Source organism: Peromyscus eremicus, chromosome 5 (genome assembly GCF_949786415.1).
Source record: "Peromyscus eremicus chromosome 5, PerEre_H2_v1, whole genome shotgun sequence".
In the NCBI taxonomy this organism is placed as follows: domain Eukaryota; kingdom Metazoa; phylum Chordata; class Mammalia; order Rodentia; family Cricetidae; genus Peromyscus; species Peromyscus eremicus.
Window position 1 is genome coordinate 40818804 of NC_081420.1, and position 10039 is coordinate 40828842.

Below are 10039 nucleotides of genomic sequence, written 5' to 3' on the forward strand. Positions count from 1 at the left end.
CACCCCGCCGCCGACGGCGCGGGAAGGCCTGGGCCCCAGAGCCCGGCAGGAGGCCGAGCAGAGGGGTGCCGGGAGCCGGGCGCCGCGGGCTGGCTCACAGGGCAACGTGGCCGCGTCGGAACGGATCCCGAGGCCGCGCAGACTCCTCAGGGCCGAGCGGAAGAGGTGGACCGGGGGCGGGGCCTGGCTTCGCGCGCCGTCTCCTCCCGGCGGGGAGGCGGGTGTCCTCCGTCTGCGGGTCGCCGGTGGCCGCCCAGTGCGGTCGTGCGCGCGGTGCCGCTGGCCGTGGGGTCCGGACACTCCAAGCGTCTGTGGACCCCGAGTCTTTTTGTCGGTTTCCTCTTAGTGCCTAGGCCTCGGCTCCTTTAAAAGTGAGATGGCTTTGTATAAGTGCTGGGAAGCTGGGCGGAGAGACCGGAGAAGCCCCTCCCTGCGCGTGAAGCCCTCGGAAACACACCCAACTCCCGGGTTTGCAGTGGCTGGAACAAGGCTGAATTATCAGCAACTTTTCTGAGTGGCAGAAACGGAGAAGCCCAGTTCGACTCCTTCCACCCTAGAGTGAGTTGGTTTACCGTTCCGAGCCTCATTTTCTTCTCGTGTGAAAATGGGGATTGTCAGAATCCAGACCTGAGCGCTGATGATGATCAGACCCTGACACCTCCTGGAGTCCTCCCCTTTCTCCCTAGCGCTACGGCTACTGGGGAGCCACTCCACTGAGAGCCCGCCCTTGGGTCCCCAACTTCTTACCAGGCGCCCTCAGTGCCCACATTCCTCACTTCCCCGAGTGAGACGGACAGACCAGCTGTGTCAAAGGGCTACGTGGCGACACACCTCCCTCCCGTTTCCCCTGCCACCTGCTGAGGAGTCAGCCTACCCGGGTTCCTGTGAGACCCTCTAAGAAAGGACCCGGATTCTGCCACGTGAGCCTCCTTCTCAGGACACCCCCGCCCCCTCCCGGCCTGCTCCCTGCGGCGCCAGGGCCTGAAATTCTGAGTGTCCACGTGCTGCAGTCCGTCCGCACATGGCGTTAGTAATTCTAGTAAGTTCTTACTCCCAACAATCCGCTTCGGTGTCCCCCTTGAGCCGAATACCTTATGTCTTTCAGGGATATATACTCCAGCAAGGAGTTATACTTTGTTTTTTAACAGTTTAAGCCATAAAGATGTTTACCCGCTAGTATAAGTAAAACACCCAGTGCATGGATGGCATTGAGTAGAACCTAAAACTTGCTTGTTTCTGCTCTATCGAGAATCCTGTGATAAGTCGAGGTCTCATAGTGTCCACTGTCTTATCACAGAATAATTCTGCAGTTCTGTGCACTGTCACCTCTGACGGGGAATTTCCTGCTTTCCTTTGGGACTGTCTCAGTGTTGCCCTTGTGTATGAACAACAGGGGCTTCTGCACCCAGAGCACCACTTGAGAGGACTCTGTTCAGATCTTCACCATGAGACAAGAAATTCGAGGTCCTAACTGGTCTTTCCAAGCCAAGCCTCCGTTCTCCAACCGCCCTTTGAAACTCCAGGCCCCAATACTAAGCACACTTCCAGTAGAAGGCAGAATACTTGGCCTAGGCCACACCATAGTCTAGTCTGCTTCAAAACTGAAGTCCAAAGAATCAAAAAGTTCACACTTCTACTCTAGAAGGAAGAAACAAGTTTTGCAAGCCAGTGTGTAGAAGATGCAGATGGCAGATGTGTGCCCTTAGGCAATCAGTGCAGGCCTGGATGAGTTTAGATTTGTCATCCAGGACTAATGTGGTCTCTGCTTTCCTAACCTCTGGAGGCAGATGGCCTGGAGATAAAGCAGATAAACAGGTGAGTTGGGTAAGGTGGGGGTAGGGGAAAGGCAAGCTTTCCCTTCTGTGTTTCCCACTGGTCCCCCGGCTGCTTTCTCTTTAGCCACTAAGTTTAGTAGACTTGTCATTTGCTTTATTGCTTAATTTGCCTACTTATTTACAGTTTTATTAGTGCTGGAGATCAAACTCAGGGCCTGAAGCTAGGCAAGTGCTTTTCTACAGTTCCATCCAACCATTCTAATTTTTGTTAATCCACCTTGACCTAAATCGTTGCAATACTCTATCAGTTTGCAAATGATTTTGAAATGAATTAGTAGTCAGATGAAGGAAACTGCTGCCATTCATTTTGTTCCCAGCCTTTTTTTCTAACCATTTCATACCACTTCCAGGAAGAGTCATCCTTAAAAATTCTCCATAGTGTTCCTTCCATTTTGTCAAATTTTAAAGTACTTTTTGGAGTTAGTTGATGTTTGAGCTCCCTTGTTCATTGTGGCCTTTGTGTCCTTGTGCTTTGCTCGTGTTAGGAGCCGTTACTTTCTGTGTCCGTTGCTCATCTGCATTCTGCATATGAGAGAAAATGCGATAGGACTTCAAGGTTTGTCTGCTGAGCCATCTTTCACTTGCTCTTTTCTTGCGTTTGAAGCACTCTTCGGTGACACCCGCAACCCGAGGTTCTTCAACAGTCATGTCTTTAACTACTACACAATCCTACCCAACCACTTTACTGGGTTTCCTTCCCTCTCGTTCAGTTTTACAGAGGCCAATCATTGCTCTAGTTTCCTGATGCTCAGTAAAAAAGGCTTTGCTAGTTTACCTTTGTCACAGTGGCTGCTCTTTAAACTACTATTCAGCCAGGTGACTAAGGCTATAGCCTGGGGGGACTTCTGTTCTCTCAGACAGTGGTCTGCTGCTGCCCTGAAGGTAGATTGAACTAAATCTCAATGTTCGAATAAAACTGAGATTCAAAGGATGGGGGAGATTCAAAGGCTACGGTGAAAACCTGTGAGCCCAGAGAGTTAGAATTACTATCCTAACAACTGGGGTGGGGGGGGGCCTCTCTCCTTCCACACCACCTTAAATAAATAACCCATGCTGTGCTCCTCCTTGCTACTTCCTGTCAACTAGTTGCCAACCCCACCTCTGGGAGCCCAGGTTAATTTCATTTAATGCAAATGCAACACATCTTCATGTAGTTAAACAAATGCAGCATAAACAAATGTAACACATCTTTACTTAGTTAGACAAATATTCCACAGCAAGGCTTCCACCAACTTGGCATACACAGGCTCATTGCAATTAGATGCAACAACAAAAAGATGGAGTTGGCATTTATCTAAAGCTTTGGCCACTTTGGGAATTTCATGTACCAGGTCGTGATGGATGAGGGCAGTCTTCAGCACCTCTTGTAAAGCAGTGTAAAGTTAAGGATCATTACATCTCTAGCAACAATGCCTTACTCAGGCCTTCCTCTTATGTTGGAGACTCCATGGTAGCATGAGAAAAGTATGTCCTTTCTCTCCCCTCTCTTCCCTCCCCCCTCTCTCTTCTCTATACCTCCTCTCTTCTGTTGTGGGATATTTTGATTGCACTCTGACACTCCCAAGACTTGCCAATAAAGTTAAAGCTTGAATCAGGGGGCAGAGCCAGTGATTAGCTTACCAGAATTGGCCATAGAGAAGCCAGCAATTTGGATAGAGAACATGCACAGGAAGGGAAGGGCGGGGACTTAAGTTTGGTGCTTTCCTTTTTGGTTCTGGGATGAGGGAAGAGACAAGTCTCTTGCAGTGTCTTCTGCCAAAAAGCAAGGTCAACTAGTTGGTACTCAACCTCTCTAAGCTAGCAGGTTTTCACCCCAGCCTTTGACTCCTGAGTCTTATTGATAAATAGAACGATAGAGACTTAATTTAAACCTATATATGGCAGCCATAGCAGAACAACCAAGGGACCAGAAGCCCCGCCATGTCGCCGCCTGAGTGGCTGGCAGGATGCTAACTGAAGGGCCATAGGGTGGCAGATAATAATTAAAATATCAGTAGATGCATGTGCAGCTGCAATGCCAGCAGAAAAACACCATTTTTCCTCTTCCCTCCTCTCCTCTCCACCTCTTCCCTACCTCTTCCTCTCCCTTACTTGCTTCTCTTTCTTCTCTCCCTGCCTCCTACTTCCTCCCCTCCTCCATTTCCCATTTCCCCTTCCTGATTTTGTGGATTTTTTTTGAGACAGGATCTTTCTATGTAGCCCTAGCTGTCCTGGCACTCACAGAGATCTGCCTGCTTCTGCCTTCTGAGTACTGGGATTGAGGTCTTTACGTTCTCATTCTGTTTTGTTTGTTTGTTTTTGCTTCCAAGGCATTGCCCAAACTGTTTAAAATACAGGACAAAGATATTAAAACACAGCCAGGTATGGTGATACACGCCTTTAATCCCAGCACTCAGGAGGCAGAGGCAGGTGCATCTCTGGGTTCAAGGCCAGCCTGGTCTACAAAGTGAGTTCTAGGACAACTAGGACTACATAGAGATATCCAGTGTCAAAAAACAAACAAGCAAAAATTATATTAAAACACTATTTACTTATTATTTATTTTGTTTTGAGAGTCTCCCTAGGTAGCCCAAGATGGCCTTGAACTTGCTAATCATCCTTCCTCAATACCTTGGGTGCTTTTACAGCTGTGTACTAACATTTATAACTTACAGTTTTTATTAATAAAATGTTTTATTTTAAAATAAATTCCTATTTGTTGTCTTTACTCTACCTACTCTAAGGAGACCAGTGACTTCTAGACTCTGTCAGGCTTTAGCACCTCAGACGCATTTGGCACTGGTGACTCCTCCTTCATCAGATATTCATGCAGGCTGAGTGGGACCCAAAAGGTACAGAGAGTTTCTTCTTCTCTTTTTCTCATCTGCCCTTTACCAAGAAAATTTTCAGAGTTTGTGTATTTCTTAGTTAGGATTTCTATTGTTCTAAAGGGATACCATGACCACAGCAACTTTTATATAGGAAAACATTTATTTGGGGCTGGCTTACAGTTTAAAGGTTTAGTATATTATCATGTTGGCAGGAAGCATGGCGGCATGCAGGCAGACATGATGCTGGAGTGGTAGCTGGGAGTTCTACCTCCAGACTGGCAGGCAGCAGTAAGAGAGAGAGACATTGGGCCTGGCTTGAGCTTCTGAAACCTCAAAGCCCACCCCCAATGACACACTTTGTAGTGGGTTTTTCTTTGGAGTACCAACTCTCAAGTAACAACACAGAGACTTTTTATTAATTATGAAACCTTAGCTTAGGCTTGTCCCAAACTAGCTCTTAAAACTTAAATTAACCCATTTACATTAATCTGCATTTTGCCACATGGTTTGTTCCCTCTCCTCAGTACCATATGTCCAACTTCCACTGTGTCTGGCAGGCAAATCTCCTGCACCTCAGATTCTTTCCCAGAATTCCAATCTCTCCCTAGGAGTCCCATCTATCCTTTCCTACCTAGCTATTGGCCGTTCAGCCCTTTATTAAACCAATCAGAAGGTGCCTTAGGCAAGTGAGGTTAAACAGAGACACATCTTCACATAGTGCACAAAAAGATTATCCCAACATCTCCCCCTTTTTGTCCAATAAAGGGCTCTTTCTCTAACATCAATAAACTATATACAATAAGAACGATTATCAGATAAGAATTACATTCATAATGTCCAGTCCATTTGTAATTGGCAACTTTGGTATCTTATATTGGTGAGCCCAAAGTTTTATACCTAAATCACTTTCTATCATAATTTGTATTACCAACCTAAAAATGTCTTTTTAGACCATAAGACATTTTCCTAGATAAACAATTTAAGCTTTTATGTCTCTACCTTTATAAACTTTACATCTCTTTTATGAGTTTCTTTTCTGAATTTGGTAACAAGGAAAATTATAAAACTATAACTATCTAGTTTTTAACCTCATCAGAGACCTCAGAAGGATAAATATTACCTAAATAAACTGGAAGTGCAGTGCAAGCAACTTCCAAAACTATAGAAATGATAGAAACAGCTGGCTGCCTGGACAGTCACCCAAAGTTCCTCTGCAACATTGGAGCATCCATCTTCAGTCTGTTGGTCCAGAATATCTGATAGGCTTTTCTGTGAAGCAGGAATTTTGAAGGACTGTCTTACCTTGTTTTAGCAAAGTTCAGCAGTCACCTTCTTTTGTGTTCTACTTGTCCATTTTGGACATCAAACTCAACAGTTGAGGTAAGAGCAGTTTCTTGCCCAAATGGCTAGCTTTACCACATTGAAAGCAAACTCCCTATGGAGGTTCTTTGATTCCCATCATCTTCTTTGAAGTAAATTGGTGCTGCCATCAGCAGGCATGTCTCACTGTCATGAAAAGCCTTATGTTATTAAAATATCTTAAATATCATGTTCCATAGATCTCTGGAGTGTTTTGAGACCACCTGTCTATCTAAAATATATCTGTTTAACTTTGAAAACATGTCTAACGGGGCTGGAGAAATGGCTCAGAGGTTAAGAGCATTGACTGCTCTTCAGTGGTCCTGAGTTCAGTTCCCAGAAACCACATGGTGGCTGACAACCATCTATGGTGAGATCTGATGGCCTCTTCTAGAGTGCAGGCATACATGCAGACAGAACACTGTATACATAATAAATAAAATCTTTAAAAAAAAGAAAAGAAAACATGCCTAACATGACTACTACCACTAACCTGCGTTTTTTAATTATCCTAAACAGTTTGTAATAGTAGCTTTCAAGGACTAGAACTTAACATTACATTTTTAAATGAGCTGCATAGGTACAATACCTAAACAAGGGTAGAAACATATATACATGGTGGTAGAATTCCCACAGAGCTACAGCCCTTTGACTCTGGAGGGTTAGCACCTAGCTTTGACCTGCCTTTTATGGTTGCTATCTCCTGTCTCTACCTTCTTTTTGAAGTCTTATCTGAGAGTTTTCCTAGGGAATCCAAGCCTATGTAGACTTATCTTAAAAACAACCCAGAACACTATGGTATTCTTTATTAAGAATTTGCATTTGGCATTGTCCCTCTGGAGGGCTTAGATAAAGGTTTTAGTATACAGAATTGACTTGCTAAAGGTGTGGATTGTATAACAATAAAAGGGCCCTTTACTCAGCTACAGCTGTTCAGTCCATAGAATCCATCCTGCAGCCGGAAAAGGCTAGAAATTCATCCTTGAGGTGCCTCTGTACTTCCTTCCACAGACCTGCATGTACACCCACACCTGATATACAACATACACAGTATGTTGTAACAAAAATAACCTTAAATTTGTATAAATATACAAAAATCCATACCAATGTAAAATATTTGAGACTTAGTAGCTTGATCTACTTAAGGGGACCCCTGACAGTAGGATCAGGATCCATCCCTGGTGAATGAGCTGGCTTTTTGGAGCCCAATACCTATGGTGGGACACCTCACACAGCCTTGAGGGAGGGGAAGGGCTTGGATCTGCTTCTACTGAATGTACCAGGCTCTACTGACTTCCCATGGGAGGCCTTACCTTCTTGTAGGAGGCAATGGGGGTTGGGTTGCGGGGAGAGGCTGGAGGGGCGGGAGGAGGGAAGAGGGGGATCTGTGATTGGTATGTAAAATGAATACAACATTTCTTAATAAAAAAAGGGAAAAAAGTAGCTTCAGTAATCTACCCTTTTATTCTATCATTTTTAACACTTCCTCCAACAAAGCCAAACCCATTCCAACAAGGCCACACTTCCTAATAATGCCACTCTCTATGAACCTATGGGGACCATTTTCATTCAGACCACCACAGTGTGGGAAATAATAGGAAAAACAAGCTGCTGCACTTTTAAAGATAATATAACAGATCAATGTAGCAGAAATAGGAAACTGAGAAACAATTCAAAATATCAATAAGAATTTAGTATAAAATAAAGGAAAAATTTCAAGTTATGCTGTTGTCAACAACTGGTTTTGTAACTGTTGCCTGGCTGGTTGTGGGGAAGGAAAAATATCCTCCCACGATGCTTCCAAATGTATTTTATTTCAAGGAAAGGGTTAAGTTTAAAATGGTCATTGAAAGTTCTAAGGTTGGGCAATGGTTCAAAAAGTTACCTGGGGGCTGGAGAGTTGGCTCAGTGGTTGAGAGCACTTGATTCTCTTGAAAAGGATCCAGGTTCAATTCCTAGCACCCATATAACAGCTCACAATGAGCTACAACCCTAATCCCAGGTTATCTGACATCCTCTTCTGGCCTCCTCAGATACTAGGCACAGAGGTAGGGTACACATACACACATCTAGGCAAGACACTCTTGTTCATAAAATAATAAAAAATAATATTTTTTTTTGAGAAAATGTTTGTGTAGTCTTGGCTGTCCTGGAACTAGCTCTGTAGACCATGCTGGCCTTGAACTCACAGAGATCTGTCTGCCTCTGTCTCTCAACTGCTGGAATTAAAGGTGTGTACCACCACTAACTACCCTGCTATAAAATAAATCTTTGGGCTAGAGGGATGCTCAGTGGTTGGGAGCACTGACTGTTCTTCCAGAGGACTCGGGTTCAACTCCTAGCATTCACATAGCAGCTCAAGGCTGTCTGTGATTCCAGTTCCACGGGACCTGACACCCATGGCAAAAACACCAATGCACATAAAATAAAAATAAATTTAAAAAAATCTTAAAAAAAAATGTCACCTGAAGTCTTTCTAAATGTGAAGCTAAGTTTGATCAATCCTAGAAGTCAAAGATTAATCAATCTGGTTACATGGAATTATAAATCAAATGAGTCAGTTCAATGATAAAGCAAATTTGGGGAAATATTTTTAAAGAATAAGATGGAGTCAGTTGGTGGTGGCCAGGGGATCTCTGAGGCCAGCTGGTTCTACAGAGTGAGTTCCAGAACACCAGGGCTAAACAGAAAACTTGTCTTGAAAAAAACAAAACAAAAAAGACAAAGGATATGACTAGAGATGATGCACTTTTAATCTGTAAGATAAGCAGGATTCAGTATTGCTCAGTATTGGTTAAGAATTTGAAGAGCAGGCATTCCAGGTACTTCAACACTGAGAATGTAAATGGAATGAACATTATTGAAAGCAGTTTGGTAAAAGCTAATTTTTAAATGTAGACACTTTTTGAATCTTCTATTTGCTTCTCCCTCATCTGTATAAAATGACTGATTATACAATGTATAAATATTGCACAATTTGGACTTGTAAAATATAGAAACACATAAAAATACTTCAACAGAAGAAAACTTGATGAAAATACTATGCAGATATGCAATTAAATACTATGCAGGCACTAAAAAGAATGTGTCAGATTTCTATATTACTAATTTGGACAGATGTCTGAGATTTATTCATTTAATAAATGTTTTTGAGTATCAACTATGGTGACAATACCAAGTGTCCTTGCTAACTTTTAGTACACTCATGGGAACAAAATAATCCTGGGCTTCCTTATGTGTCTGATAGGGGATGAGTGTCCTTAATATGTGAAAGACTGAAAAATAACATACACACAAACCAAAACTCAACAAGAAAAAAAAAAACCCAATCAATCAATAAATGGTCAAATGAATTGAAAATACAGTTCTCAAAAGAAGTATAAATGTCAGATATATTCTAACTGTTGTACCGGTTTCTCGAAACCTCCAGAGACCACCAAGGAGCCGGTTTCTGATGCAAGCACATAAGGGTTCTTTTATTGTCAGATTCAAACCTGATGGAGGGAAATGTGGCAAAAGCCGAGAGCCCAGGTATACAGAGTTTTTATAGGGAAAAAAACGCAAGCCGGGAATTATATGCTTTGGCAATTTGGAATTGGGTAGATGGGATCTGAGGCAAGGTGATTTTTTTTTTTTTTTTCTTAAACTATTGGTCTAGACTTTGGGTGCGAAACCACATTTGAAACCATTGGGTTAGACTTTTTGGAGGGGAACCACAACTTGCTGAGCAGGACTATCTGGGTTGCTCAGCAGGATTATCTAGATAGCTTCAAGGGCCATAAACTGCAGACAGGATGTCTGCAGAATCATACTGCCCTGTATCTGTTCGAGTTGTCATGGCACATTCCTGAGGTCCTTCCTGGAACTGAGTCCAGCAGGTGGCCTAAGATGGTGGCCCCACCCTAAGATGGGGTCTGTATTGCCTGCACACCAGCATCCTTAGCTACTAGGGAAACAGAAATGAAAACTACACTGGGATTTTCTCTCCACCAATCATAATGGCTGTTGTTAACACTAAGCAACAGCAAATGCTGG